This window comes from Mustelus asterias, unplaced genomic scaffold (assembly GCF_964213995.1).
Source record: "Mustelus asterias unplaced genomic scaffold, sMusAst1.hap1.1 HAP1_SCAFFOLD_124, whole genome shotgun sequence".
Taxonomy (NCBI): domain Eukaryota; kingdom Metazoa; phylum Chordata; class Chondrichthyes; order Carcharhiniformes; family Triakidae; genus Mustelus; species Mustelus asterias.
This window is the reverse complement of record NW_027590162.1, coordinates 377,562-393,291: the sequence shown is the minus strand read 5'-3', so window position 1 is coordinate 393,291 and position 15,730 is coordinate 377,562. Positions and strand designations below refer to the sequence as shown.

Sequence of the window (15,730 nt, the reverse complement as noted above, 5' to 3'; positions counted from 1 at the left end):
GTCTCAATTGTTGTTGAGAGATGATTTCTGCTGTTGTGTAAGATGCTCCGCTGTTGTGTTTCCGGCTGTGTAAATGTTTTTTTTTTCTATTCTGTTAATATGGCCCCTGCTCTGCAAATGTGTTCCATGTTGTGTGAGAAGATTCTCCGTGAAGATGTTTCTGTCAGTAAATTGTTGCATGTTGTGTTAAGATGTTCCCCGTTCGTATGCTTTCTTGCATATAAAATTGATTCACTGCAGATTGAGGTTTTTTGGAGAAAAGAGATGCCGATCGAAATACCTGTCTGCCGACTCCACGTAGAAGCCACAAGTCGTTTCATTGTCAGTGAAAGTAGGAATAGCAGAGGATGGTTTCGATCCATCGACCTCTGGGTTATGGGCCCAGCACGCTTCCGCTGCGTCACTCTGCTCCGGCAAGGGGCATTGCTGCTGCCTATCAATATAGTCAGGCAGATTTTCGCTCCTGTATCATTTAATACACGTTCCAGTGTCAGGACGCTCAGCCACTGCATCAAAGCGAGAATAAAACAGAGAGAAACACACAATAGCAGTAAGAGAGATTGTCTGGACACGTAACGACAGGCAAAGGTGATGGGAAACCGGCAAAGCACGGAATTGGAAAATCGATCTCTATTTTTAAAGGAATTTTCTGTTGCAAGTACATATTTGTAAATATATTTCCTGCTGTTTCCCTGATGCTTTCAATATCTTTCCGGTTGTATAAATATGATCCATGTTGTGTACTTTTTTAAAATGTTCTGTTAATATATGCCCTGCTCTGAAAACGTGTTCCGTGTTGTGTGAAAATATTCTCCGTGAAGATGTTTTCTGTTCGGCAGAAAGATGATTAACTGGTCTCATAATGTTCCATATTGGGTTAAAATGTTGCACGTTGTGTTAAGATGTTCTCTATTCTTGTATAAAACTCTGGTTAAACTGCAACTGGATAACAATCGCCCAATTTCGACTGCATTTTACCCTCTGCTAGTGAATGTGATTGGGGGATTCAGATTGTATCCAAACATGCACGTGAGTGAGATTTGTTCTGTATCTATCTGTCTCCTGTTGTAGTTGCGAGTGTTTATTTGTTTTATTCATTTCGAGAGGTGGGCATCACTGAAGAGGCCAGCATTCATTGCCAATCCCCAGCTGACATTCGGAAGGTGATGGTTTGCTGCTTTCTTGAACGGCTGCAGTCCATGAGGTGTCGGTACAGCCACAGTGCTGTTCGCCATACAGTCTTTCAGCATTTTGCCACTCTGACAGCGAAAGAGCCGCGATGTCTTTCCAAGTCAGGATGGTGAGTGGCTTGAGGGGGAGCTTGCAGTGCTGGTGTTCCCATGTATCTATTGCCGCTGTCCTTCGAGATGGTAAGAACATAAGAACATAAGAAATTGGAGCAGGAGTAGGCCATCTAGCCCCTCGAGCCTGCCCCGCCATTCAATAAGATCATGGCTGATCTGATAGTGGTTTAGTTCCACTTACCCGCTCGCTCCGCAAAACCGTTAATTCCCTTATTGATCAGAAATCTATCTACCTGTGACTTAAACATTTTTAACGAGGTAGCCTCCACTGCTTCAATGGGCAGAGAATTCCAGAGATTCACTACCCTCCGAGAGGAGAAGTTCCTCCTCAACTCTGTCCTAAACTGACTCCCCCTTATTTTGAGGCTGTGTCCTCAAGTTCTTGTTTCCTTTCTAAGTGGAAAGAATCTCTCTGCCTCTACCCTGGTAGAGGTGGTGGGCTTGTGGGTGCAGTCTAAGAAGAGTAGATGAAGAAATATTGCTCCCATTGCCTGAGGAGAGAAGGATGGCTTTTAATGTGCAGAGTGTTTAGGACCTGGGGATGCACTGCCTGAGAGGGCGGCAGAGGCAGCATCAAATCAGGGCTGTCAAGGGGGAATGGAATCAGCACCTGAAGTGAAAGGATTTCCATGGTTATGAGATAAGGACGGGAAAGGGATGAGCTGAGTTGTTCTTGTACATACCAGCATAGAGACAAAGGGCCGAATGGTCTCCCTCTCTTTGCTGTCCCTTCTAAGATTCGAGGTGTATGAGTGTTGGACTCATTCTGTATCGCTCTGTCTCTGGTGCGACATATGTGTGTGATGTTCATTATGAATCTCTCTGAGAGACTTTGCAAATCTGTACACATTCTATCTGGAAGGTACATAATTGAAACAGGGCCTTTTGTTCTAATTAGTACATGATTCCACACGATCCTCTACTAAAAATCTTCAACGTAACATCATCTGCTTATCTCTGAAATTCATTCTCCATCGTCTCATTACCGAGATTTTCCTTTCGTACATCTGTGCTCGTCGACTCAACTGCTCCAGGTAATAGCAAATTCGAAGTTATACTGACTGCATTTAAAACTACATTAATATTGATTTCTCTATGGAATGTAATGCCGATATCCAATCATTAACTCCTGTTTGATCTGTCTCTGCAACAGCGACAGTTAAGATGCATTTTTCCGCTCCACTGCAGTTCTGTATTGCGGCCAGTGGATGGCAGCACACTCTGGTAGGCTGAAGTTCAGACATCAGAGAGGGACACAGCAGACAAGAATTGTTCACATCATATTGAACCTGGGACTGAGGAATTTAGAAATACTAAATCTTTTGGCCATTTCATTTTGAAATCTACCAGTACGCTGCTTCCCTCTGTATTCGTCATTTAAATCCTGATAAATGAGCAAGGCTATGCTTATAATTGAATGTATTAGTGCCGGTTGGCATTTTATTTGGAGCCAAATGGCATTTGAATCATTAGCTTAGTTAGAATTTCATTCAGCAACAGTTTAATTATTAGTACAAACCTATTAAAGCATATTTTTCAGAACGTTTTACCTATTTCTGATTGGGGATATTATATAGAGAGAAATTTGCTTTTCTTGATATATATTACTGACCTATATCTGGGTGCTTAGGTTTCGATCTCAACATTTGTCAGTGGTGCAAAATTTGAAAATATTATGATTTTTAGTGAGGAGGATATTGATAATCTGCAAGAAGATATAGACAGGCTGGTGGAATGGGCAGACACGTGACAGATACAATTTAATTAATGTAAGGAAGTGTGAAGTGATGCATTTTGGTCCGAAGATCGAGGAGAGGTGATATAAAATAAAGGATACACCTTTACCCGTCCTCATCCCCATTGCACCTTTACCATGCCAAGATTCCACAGTCTATTCACCCATCACAGAACCCATTGAATATCCAGCCTGCAGTCTACATTGCACATTCTACTTGCACATTCATCATTCAACATTTAACACTCCCATTTTCCGATGTACCTTCACCTTGCAACATCTCCCTGCGCCGTCTCACAAGCCAGCCAACGTCGCACCTCCACTCTGTCCATTGCCCATGCTAGGCTTATCCTGCCCAGTCCACATTGTGTTTCACTTTGCTCAGTTACAATGCCCAGATTGCACACTGTTCCAACTTTATATTCTCCATTAATAATAAATGAACAAATAGAACCATCCCTTGATTAAACACTGTCACCTTTTAGTGGGTGAATTTCATGAAGTGCTGTGTGTGGTTCCCTCCTTGACCTTGATGCTTCTGTACAAATGTAGTCAAAGGAAAATTATCCAAATATATCTTCAATTCTCCTGCTCATTCACAAGGAAATGAGCGGGTGATGGATACCGTTTCAATAGTAGCTTTAAAAGATAGAGAATGGATTTACAAATTTAAAATCCAAGGGAGAGATCAATGCCTGGAGTTGTTTTCAGGCTGTGGCGACGAGAATAACAATGCACATTTTCGATTTGAATTGTTCAAAATACTAGAATGGAATATCTATTGTGGATGAAAGGAAACTTTAAACTGTGCAACTGTGCTGTGCTTCAGCGGCTTGTCATATAGTCATAGAGGTTTACAGCATGAAAACTGGCCCTCGGACAACTTGTCCATGCCGCCTTTTTTTCAAAACGCCAAAGCTACTCCCAATTGCCCACATTTGGCCCATATCCCGCTATACCCATCTTACCCATGTAACTCTCTAAATGCTTTTTAAAAGACAAATTTGTACCCGCCTCTACTACTGCATCTGGCAGCTTGTTCCAGACACTCACCACCCTCTGTGTGAAGGAAATTGCCCCTCTGGACCCTTTTGTATCTCCCCCTCTCACCTTACAGCGATGCCCTCTAGTTTTAGATTCCCCTACCTTTGGGAAAATATATTGACTATCTAGCTGATCTATGCCCCTCATTATTTTATAGACCTCTATAAGATCACCCCTCAGCCTTTGACAGTCCAGAGACAAAAGTGCCGGTCTATCCTGCCTCTCCTTATAACTCAAACCATCAAGTCCTGATAGCATCCTAGTAAATCTTTTTTGCACTCTTTCTAGTTTAATAATATCCTTTCTATAATAGGGTGACCAGAACTGTATACAGTATTCGAAGTGTGGCCTTACCAATGTCTTGTACAACTTCAACAAGACGTCCCACCTCCTGAATTCAATGTTCTGACCAATGAAACCAAGCATGCCGAATGCCTTCTTCACCACTCTGTCCACCTGTGACTCCACTTTCAAGGAGCTATGAACCTGTACCCCAAGGTCTCTTTTACAGGAATCTCCATTCATCCATCACCTGCTGAGCATATCCAGCATTTTCGGTTTTTGATTCTGGTTTCCAGCTTCCAGCTTTGCGTTGTGTTCTGTGCAGGTGTTTAACTGGAACAGGGAACAGATTCTGATCAGCGCTGTGGCAGATAGAGTAGAATGTGCCCCCGACTATCAAGCCTGTGAGATTACACTCCGAGCTGTCCACGAGAATAAGGAAGAGAAAGAGGGAGGATCATTCTGTGATGGACAGATTTCATGTAAAAAGGACAAAATGGTCTGTATTCCCACAGCTGTTTTAACAGACATAAGATGTAGCAACATGACTTGCAATCAATAAAGTCCCTCTTCACAGTCCTTGACTTTTTAACTACGAGATTGTTGAACTTTCCACATTGTCAATTATCCATATATGGACAAGTAAAGCAAACTTCCAGCATGTGGCTCTGTGGCGCTTTGGGTAGCGCGTTAGACATCTAAATAATGGCAAGTCAGCCATTCAAAGGTTGTGGGTTTCAGTCCCACCAGAATCGGACTTGGGGTCCGATTAGTAGAAAGCAGGTTACTGCTCCGTTCATGTGATTCAGCTTCGGCACCGACATTCCCTGCTCTGCCATCTCTCCACGCTGCTTCTGTTTATTGGCTCCCAGGGAAACCACTGACTCAAAAATAAATCGCAAACCCCGGGGGCTTTCTTAAAGTTTGACCCGACGTTCGCTGGTTGGGTGAGAAATAGTAGCATCTTTTTCAATTCGATATTTCGCTTCTTTTGAAAATCACGAAGATTAAACAACACACACGTGCAACAACAACAACTTATAAATAACTACAATCAATAAATAAATATCAGTGCCCTGCAACCTGGTGGTGTTATTCTGATGTGTCTGCTGTGCTTGTCCTTCTAGGCTGTCGTGGTCGTGGGTTTGGAAGGTGCTGGCAAAGGAGCCTTGCTGTGTTGCTGCAGTGCATCTTGTAGATGGCGCAAACTGCTGCCATTTTGTGTCGGGAGTGGAGGGAGTGAAGCTTTATGCATGGGAAGCTAATGAAGTGGGATGCTTTATCCTGGATGATGCCAAGTTTTTGCAGTGCTGTTCAAACTGCATTCATCCAGGCAAGTTATCTCAGGAAACCAGGTGCTCCGGTTTCCTCCCACAGTCCAAAGATGAGCAGGTTGGGTGGATTTGGCCATGCTAGATTGCCCCTTGGTCACCAAGGTGTTTGTATCGGTAGATTAGCGGGGTGGATGCGTGGCTCTGCGGGAATAGGTCCTGTGTGCGATTCTCTGTCGGAGAGTCGGGACAGACTCGATGGGCAGAATGGTCTCCTTCACCACTGTCGGGATGGTGTGATTCTAAGGCGATTTGACTCTGTTCTAAATTCCCTGAGAAAACAATGGAACGCTATGTTTGTAGAACTTGGAGAATTGGATTTATTGCAAATTAAATGTTTTTTTACTGCAAGATGATGAAAGTACGTGGATCACGTCAATAAATAGTCAAGATACTTGTGGAGACTCTCGAACTATGTTTTTTTTATCGTTGTGGATTATCCACTGTGAAGGGAAAGACAACATTGACAAGCAAGAAATGGATATTGCGACTTACGCAGTTGCAAAGTTCACTGGAAAGGAATCCGAGGATCTGAATCCAGAATCTTCTGGTTTACTAAATCGGTGCTTTAACCAACTAAGCCCCAGAGCCTGATACCGCTCTTCGTGGGTACAACAGAATGCTGGAAATACAAAGAACAAAGAACAAGGAACAAAGAAAAATACAGCACAGGAACAGGCCCTTCGGCCCTCCAAGCCCGCGCCGCTCCCCGGTCCAGGATTGAATCCTGAATCCAGGATCCCCGCCCAATTTTCCAGCCTATCTACATACCAATATCCTATCCACCGAGCTGTCCCTCACAGCTACGATGCTTTGTTCAACACAACCTATTAACTCACCCCCACCCCCCCATTCCAGACCATGTGATCTCCAGGGAGAGGCGAAAACCCAGAGTGAAAACCCCAGGGCCAATATGGGGGAAAAAATCTGGGAAATTCCTCTCCGACCCCCTGAGGCGATCGAAACGAGTCCAGGAGATCACACTGGCCCTGATCGGAAAATGCTTCCCAACCCTAGTCATTTCCACTTCCACGAACACCATATGAATTCCCTGCCCCCGAGACAGGTTCCCAACTATCCGCAGTCTCGCTCTGTACTGGCACCAGCAAGATGATGATAGAATGAAGCCTTGAAACGAGAAACAAGGAACAATTAGCCCGCGCCGCTCCCTGGTCCAAACGAGACCACTCTTTTGTATCCCTCCATTCCCACTCCGTTCATATAGCTGTCTAGATAAGTCTTAAACGTTCCCAGTGTGTCCGCCTCCACCACCTTGCCCGGCAACACATTCCAGGCCCCCACGACCCTCTGTGTAAAATATGTCCTTCTGATATCTGTGTTAAACCTCCCCCCCCCCTTCACCTTGAACCTATGACCCCTCGTGAATGTCACCACCGACCCGGGGAAAATCTTCCCACCGTTCACCCTATCTATGCCTTTCATTATTTTATACACCTCTATTAAGTCTCCCCTCATCCTCCGTCTTTCCAAGGAGAACAACCCCAGTTTCCCCAATCTCTCCTCATAACCAAGCCCCTCCATACCAGGCAACATCCTGGTAAACCTCCTCTGTACTCTCTCCAAAGCCTCCACGTCCTTCTGGTAGTGTGGCGACCAGAACTGGACGCAGTATTCCAAATGCGGCCGAACCAACGTTCTATACATCTGCAACATCAGGCCCCAACTCTTATACTCTATGCCCCGTCCTATAAAGGCAAGCATGCCATATGCCTTCTTCACCACCTTCTCCACCTGTGACGTCACCTTCAAAGATCTGTGGACTTGCACACCCAGGTCCCTCTGTGTCTCTACACCCTTTATGGTTCTTCCATTTATCGTGTAGCTCCTCCCTACATTATTCCCACCAAAATGCATCACTTCGCATTTATCAGGATTGAACTCCATCTGCCATTTCCTTGCCCAAATTTCCAGCCTATCTATATCCTTCTGTAGCCTCTGACAATGTTCCTCACTATCTGCAAGTCCTGCCAGTTTTGTGTCGTCCGCAAACTTACTGATCACCCCAGTTACTCCTTCTTCCAGATCATTTATATAATTTATATCAATCACAAACAGTCCAGATCATTTATATAAATCACAAACAGTCCAGATCATTTATATAAATCACAAACAGATCTGGTGGTATTAGTGAAAAAAGAGATATTACCAGATCTGTAACGTACCTCTGAAAATAGAGATAGTTCACATTTCAGATGCAGACCTTTCACGGGAATGACCGGTTCTCTCTCCACAGATGCTATGGGATCTCGGATAGATTCATGAAAGAAAAATAACTGAATCCCACAGTGGCCCATCGAGACTGCACCGATTTCCCTGTAAACCTTTCAAATCCGCCTTTCCCCGACACCCGCCCACCAGGGTCTCAGGGGAGGTGCTCCTTAGGAATTCACAAAAGAAAGCACATCAGAGGGAATCACACAAATCACTCAGTGAAACACTTCCACGAAACATTGAGCGGTTTATCGTGAGCTTGGTTCCACTTACTGTTTTCAGACACACACCTGGTATAAAAGTAGCCGTGTTCAGGATGTGATTCACACACAGTTTTCTGCTCTGAAGGCAGATGTGCTCCTTCTGTGGCACGAGGTGATTTTTTAAGAAGTACTTTATTCATACGGGATATGTGTGCCGCTGGCGCGAGAAGCATTTATTGTCCAAATTAATAATCTTTGAGTAATTGGCGATGAATTCATTCTGGTGCCGCTGCAGTCCATGTGGTATATGTGCACATACACTCCTGTTCGGGAGGGAGTTCCAAGATTGTGAGCCAGCCAGGGGAACGGTGATACATTTCCAAGTCAGGATGAAGTGTGTCTCGGAGTGGAACTCACAGGTGGTCGTTGTTTCTCAGCATCAGCTGCCCTTGTGCTGCCAGGTGAGAAATTTCTTGGGTTTGGATGCTGCTTCGCGAACGAAAAATCACTGTCAGGAGTGGGATTTGAACCCACGCCTCCAGAAGAGACTGCGACCTGAACGCAGCGCCTTAGACCGCTCGGCCATCCTGACTACATTGGCCAAGTGTAAAATTTCTGCACAAGTCGATCTGAATTCCACCTTTATTATCATTACATTTATAACTCGATGTATTTTTCCATTTTTGAACCCCAACCAGAGTCCTGTATCTGAGTCCCATCCTTTCCCAAGCCGCCGGGGGCTGAGGAGCTTCTCATTGCTGCATTGCGCTGATTGCGCAAATCAACAAAGACCCAATTCCCGCCCTACCTGTTCCTTACACGAAGGTGTTGAGAGTGTCAGATCTGAGCAACGTGAAGTATCCAATAGGAGAGTTATATCCTGGCGACAGGAATATCTTTCCACAGCTGCTTTCGGAGCTGCTGAATATTTCCAGCATTTCCTCTTTCTGATTTTGTCCCTTCATTACAGGAGTTCATTTACTGACAACCCAAAACTTGTCTCGAGTGCGCAGGTCCAGACATACTTTTTCTGTGATCTTCACACAGACAAGTTCACTCTTCACTTTCCAACTCACAAGCTTTAAAATCGGCTGCTTCCACACTCAGCAACCTGCGGCATTGCCTTCAACCCTCACCCCACCCTCCACCCGACCACCAGGGTCTCAGTAGTACAAATGCTTCTTGGGAATTCACAAAAGCAAGGGGATCACAGTGTTTGTGAGGGAATATAAAAGGTTAATCCACACTCACAAACGGACTGATTATGTGAGAATCTCTCTCTCTCACGTACACACACACACACACACACACACACACACACACACACACACACACACACACACACACAGACCACCACCACCACCAAGGCAAATGGTGAAATTTCATCAATTAAGAACATCTGGGATTAAAAGTCTGACGACCATGGATCGATTGTCAAAAGGAAGACAACTGCTTCACTAATGTCCTTTAAGGAATGAATATTTTAACTGGTTTGGACCTAAATGGGGCCCCCGACACACAGCAACTTTGGTGACTCTAAGCTGCCCTCTGAGGTGACCTATCAAGCCGCTCAGTTCACGGGAAATTTAGGATGGGCAATAATGCGGGCCCAGCCAGCGACACCCACATACCAGGAATGAATAAACAACATCAATCGGTGAGTCAAAATGAGGGGATACAGAAACTCAGTTGCAGTACCAAAAGTTGACAGAGACAGAATTAATTGAGAAACCATGTTTCAGTTCCGGAAGCTGACAGTCAGAACAAGTCACTTCTCCACGCACAGTTTAACTGATCGAATCAGAAAGATCCCAATCTTCATTGAGCAGCAGATAATGCAAAACACAGTCTGAATACAGACAGATGCACCAGAAAAAGCATTCCTTCTGGTTGCATCACAGCTTGGTGCGGCTCCTGCTCTGTCCAGGACCGCAAAAAATCGACAAAGTGTCGTAAACAAAGCCAGTTCATCACGCAAACCAGTCTGCCATCCATTGACACGCCGCGTTGCCTTGGAAAAGCAGCCAGTTGAAGCAGCCACACACCGTGGACAGATTATCTTCCACCGGCTTCTGTCGAGAACTGGATACAAAAATCTGAGGGCAGGCACGAACCAAGTAAAGAACAGCTTCTTCCTTGTTACCATCAGAATTTTGATTGGACCTATCTCGTATTAATTTGATCTTTCTCTACATGTTGCTGTGACTGTAACTCTACATTGTGCGCTCTCTTCTTTCCTTCGCTATGTATGGTATGCTTTGTCTGCGTAGCATGTAAGAAACAATACTTCTCACTGTGTACTAATGCATGTGACAAGAATAAATCAAATCAAATAAAATCAAAGAATATGACACAGATATAAAGGTAAAGTCGCCGGAGTTGCAAATGACCAGAGGCTGCTTTCCCCCTCAAAAGGGAGAGCTTTCTGGTGGCGATTTAGCCCAAGGGTTACCATACCTCAGGCGACAGGCAATGCTTGGAATATCTAATGTGCGATCGAATAGTACATCTGGATTTTCGTTGCAGAAAATTTGTATCAAAATCCTGATGTTGTTTTTAAATCCGGGGATAATATACGGCTGTTACAAACTGCCCTGCCACCTTCAATGATTTGTACACAGGTCCATATATTTCCCGCTGTTCCTGTTTCCCCTTTTGGAATTATATCCTTTATTTTGTATTGTCTCTTTGCGTTCTTCCCACCAAAATGAATCACTTAATTCTTCATCCGCCACATGTCCTCCCATTCCACTAAGCTGTCTGTGTCCTTTCAGAGTTCGACTGGAATTTCTGTAGCTCTTTTCAGAACCAAAGGGCGTCCCAAATCATTTCACTGATAATAAAGGATTTTTGAAATATAGTCATTGTCCAATTGCTGAACTTTTGAACTGTCTGTTCGATACGTCAGAAATTCCCATATGGGGATGGGGAATAAGTGCACCAGGTGTGGCTCTGTGGCGCAACGGATAGTGTGTTAGATTCCTCGTCATTGTCTGGCGAGACAATCAAAGGTAAACTTTGAAGAAATCAGCTGTTCATAAACTGGTTTGTTAGATGTTGGTTATAGTTGCGATGACCGAGTTGTTCAGGCGTTTGATTTAAAATCTAATGTGGTTCACCGCGCAGGTTCAAGCCCCCAGGGTTTCGAGAGTGGATGAAACTGTTCATTTTCTTTAATCACCTCCAGAGGGCTGATCACTGACTGGAAAACTGATCGCCATTCCTATTGGATTTTGTGAAGATATCGACGAAATATTGAGCGAACAGATGGAAAAGAAGACGATAACAATGTCTGTTTGACTTCTGTATTTTGGGAGCCGATCGTGGCTCTGCGAGGAGAAAGGGGTGAGGTCAGAGGTGCGGGAGACGAATAGGGCACGGTTGAGCGCCTAACCAAACACCGAGGGTCGGGGTGGAGGCACCTTGGTTTCAGGAAGTTGGAGTCCATGTCAGGAGCGCCGATTTGGAAAGAGGCATCAGGGGAACAGTTCCGACTGAGGTGAACAAACTAGGAGAATGGGGATGGCGTCCTTACAGGGAGCGGGGTATGAGGATCTGTACTCGGCGTGTGAGTCGGTGGGGCTTTAGTTACTGGTGGTCAGTCTATCTAGAATTGGAGGCAGACAGGTCAAGGACGGGTAGGGAAGTGTCGGATTTGGACCATGCGAAAATGCGAGGGTAGAAAATGGAAGCAAAATCGCTATTTTTTCCAGACGCAGATGAGAGCAGGAAGCAGCACCGATACAGTCATCGACGTAACGGAAAAAGAGTTGGGGGGTGGGAAGAGGGGGTGGCGGGGTGGGGGGGGGGGAGGGGGGCGGTGGCGGTGGCTGAACAGGACTGGTACAAGAAATATTCCACATACTCCACAAAAATCACAGGTTTAAGGTGCTGGGGGGGTAGGTACAGAGGAGATGTCAGGGGTAAGTTTTTCACTCAGAGGGTGGTGGGTGAGTGGAATCGGCTGACGTCGGTGGTGGTGGAGGCAAACTCGTTGGGGTCTTTTAAGAGACTTCTGGATGAGTACATGGGATTTAATGGGATTGAGGGCTATAGATAGGCCTAGAGGTGGGGATGTGATCGGCGCAACTTGTGGGCCGAAGGGCCTGTTTGTGCTGTGGCTTTCTATGTTCTATGTTCTAAAATCACTCACTTTCAGGCGCGTAACCGGAGCCTAACGGTGCCTTTTGTGCTGCTATCTGAAGATTACAGTTTCCAACCCAGTCACTTTGTACAGAAATCTGGTGGAACCTCCTCAAAACTGAGCCTGTAACCTGAAATCCACTATTTCTTTCAGAAATTGCAGGGAGCTTTCTCAGAATTACTTCCCTTGTAACTTTGTCCATTTAATTCTCACTTATCTTAGAATTTTTGATCCGAACAATTCCACAATATCTGTTTGATCTGGATAAATTATTGATGTTCCCAACTCGAACAAAATGCTTTGTTATCAATCGGCCAATGGGAATTCTGTGGATGGAATTCTAATGTCCTCAGGAAGAGGTTTAATAATGAGCTGAATGAACTGTTTTTGTTCACAGGGATGAAAGGTTATGTCACTGGGCTGGCAATCCAGAGGTCCGGACTAATATTTGGGGACACGGAGTAAATCCCACCACGGCAGCTTGCAAAATTCAAATTCACGGATTTAATACATAGAAACATGGATAGAAAACAGAAACAGGAGTTGGCCATTCGGCCCAAATAAAGCTGGAATTGAATGCAAGCTTCAGAAATGGCGGCCTTGAAATTTCCGTCGATTGTTTTCCAGAGACAACATCACAGAACAACAGAGAACATGTCACAACAGGACACGCCTTTACAGAACCGAGAAAACTTCTGCTCAAGATGGATCATATTTACACAACCGGGAACACATTTACACAACAGGGAACACATTTACACAACAGGGAAGAATTTGACAAAACCACAGTGAAGATCTGTCAACGACAGAGTCACAGTTCCACAACAGAGAGAACAGTTACACAGCACAGAAAACAGTTAAACAGCAGGAAATAGATTTCAAAACAGGGCCTGGCTTTGTGTAACAGAAAACAGCTTTTCATAAATAATCATGTTTTCCATCTCAGTATCTTGCTGGTTTGCTCGGCACCTTTTCTGTCTGTCATTGTGTGTGTATCCTGATAGTCTCTTACTGCTTTTCTGTGTGTCTTTCTCTATCTGTTACACTCGAGGTGATGTCATGTGTTATTGTCCAGCCAGGGTGTGCTTCCCACCACGGAGGTTGTTGTTTTAAATCAATAGTTGTCGGACTGCCGCGCAACAGTCAGAGGCAGGAAGCGATTATTTTTCGGAGCAGAGTGTCGCAGCGGAAGCGGCCCGTAACCCAGAGGTAGATGGATCGAAACCACCCTTTGCTATCGTGTTTTCACTCGCATCAAAAAGGCATATTCGGCTGCTGTCCAAGAGCAAATCTGGATTTTCTCGGCAGCAAATTTGCTTCGTCATGTTGATTTGTGTTACCGTGGGTGGCACAGCGCATTTTGTCCCAGGTTTAGTTCAGTTGGCTGTGCAGCAGATTCAGCCAACAGCTCCCGATCATTTCCCGTATCGGTTGAGATTATTGATACAGGCCCCGCCTTCTCAGCCTTGCTCCCCGCCTGAGATGTGAATCCTCCGGTTCAATCACCAGAAGTCAGCTCTCCCCTGAGATGTCCGCTGAATCATCTCGGACCGTGGACGTTGCTTTAAATTTACAAACAGCAAAAATATGACCTGCTCGTGGAAACCGGAGGTATCCCTAAAATATCATTTCATCATAATTTTGAAATGTATCATTTCGCGAACATTTGCAAACAATCAACTTTCCCCGGATGCAGAATCCAAAGACCAACTGCAGAAATCCTCCAGGAGCCTGACGTGAATTAAACACGCAACCTTCTGACCTGGAGGGACCTGATAAATTAACTGTCTCCCTCTTTACTTTCTATGGATTTACATCGAATGGAAGAGTTACAACGAACCGAGATTAATGAGAGAGCAGGAACACAACATTGTCCTGCGGGAGAAATGTCCTCTTGTTGCCGGTGTTAAGAGCACAAGAGCTGGTTTGGGGGAGTGTAGACGCATGACGAGGTGGCCGAGTGGTTAAGGCGATGGACTGCTAATCCATTGTGCTCTGCACGCGTGGGTTCGAATCCCATCTTCGTCGTTGGTGCATTTTCTCCGTCTTCGTATTGACCCACTGATTGAGGGTGAACTGATGACTGATGTTGAAGTTTCCGAACAAACGTGAAGTTTCGACCGAGTTCTGCAGGTATTTGGGGTGAATAATCCAGCACCATTCCATATTCCTCATCCAAATGAGAAACTCGAGCTGGCAATCGATTCAAATCAGGACACCAGCTTTGGGCAGGAGTTTGCCACCATGAGAACATGTGGTTGCAGAAGCTCCAAAACAGACCCCAGCTTCTTTTGAGGCACCAGTTGCGGATTTTGTCTTTCCAGAATCGGACGTTCCGCCTTGAAAATTAGTGCCGGGTTAGGTGGAGGTGCGGTTCATTTGCCCCTAACTGTCACGAGCATTAGCATGTTAAATATGTGGGGTTACGGGCCTGCATGGGATTGCTGATGGCGCCGGCTCGAACAGCCGAATGAGCCGAATGGCCTCCTTCTGGACTGTCGGGATTCTATGAAGTTCAGGGCGACAGTTTCACTTCTTTGGGAATTTCTCCAATTGTTCTCGGATAAGATTAAAACTTCTAACCAGTCAATGCCTGTTTGAGGACTGGCAAGGAATAGGGCTGACATTGAATCGGTTCATATTGAATTAGTTACAGCAAATTGATTCTTTAAGAGGTGTTGGTGCAATGCTTTCAGAGAGACTGTCATAGTTCCTTTTTTTGTTCAGTAATATTGTTAATCTACTTGGAGCGGGTGCAGTTTGTCAACATCTGTGCCTCTTGCTTGGCCACCTCTGTGGGCAGCAGTAGCTCCAAGAGTCAAGTGGGCGATGGTGGTGACTGTGTGAGCATTCGATCAAGGTTCCTGGCCATCACATTGATGACTTATTTAATTAGCTATCGCAGGTCAGAACAGAACAGAACAGGACACCTGAAATGAAATTCACTCAAGATTCTCATTATTCATGAGTTATTAATGGAAATATTTCTTCGATTTGCTTCCTGTGTAAACCTTGTTGCAATGAAAGAATAGGCCTCAATGCTATTCAATGAGTTCTCAGTCAGAAACAACAGTGAAAAGGGGGGTTAAACTGTGCAGAAAAACGCGACAGCCAAGATCAGTTTACAAATTGTGTTATGGACACACCTTCGTGAGCAACGAAAGTAATTCCGTAATTATAACTAATGAAAATAACAACCTATTTAACAGAGCAAGCGATGGTGGTGCAGTGGTGAGCATGGCTGCTTTCCAAGCAGTTAGCCCGGATTCGGTTCCCGGCCATAGCACTGGTCATTTATTTAGGTCCTTATCTACGGCCTCTTGCGTTTCAAATCATGTGGTCAAAAACAGTTCAAACGCAGCATTTGCCGGAAATGAAACAAAAAGGACGTCCCGTTTAAATATTATTTATTCGGACGGAAAATTCCGCTTCAAATTCTCTCTGCAGAAAAAAAT

General features: G+C 44.9%; 3 non-coding genes across 3 annotated transcripts; 1 reads left to right on the top strand and 2 right to left on the bottom strand.

The window, feature by feature from the left end:
- Positions 1–338: 338 nt before the first annotated feature.
- On the bottom strand, positions 339–410 carry trnam-cau (transfer RNA methionine (anticodon CAU)). Its single transcript has one exon. It is a non-coding gene; the product is annotated as a tRNA-Met (tRNA).
- An 8,230-nt stretch (positions 411–8,640) lies between these two features.
- Positions 8,641–8,723, bottom strand: trnal-cag (transfer RNA leucine (anticodon CAG)). The gene has a single exon. It is a non-coding gene; the product is annotated as a tRNA-Leu (tRNA).
- A 5,498-nt stretch (positions 8,724–14,221) lies between these two features.
- Positions 14,222–14,303, top strand: trnas-gcu (transfer RNA serine (anticodon GCU)). Its single transcript has one exon. It is a non-coding gene; the product is annotated as a tRNA-Ser (tRNA).
- The last annotated feature ends 1,427 nt before the right edge of the window (positions 14,304–15,730 follow it).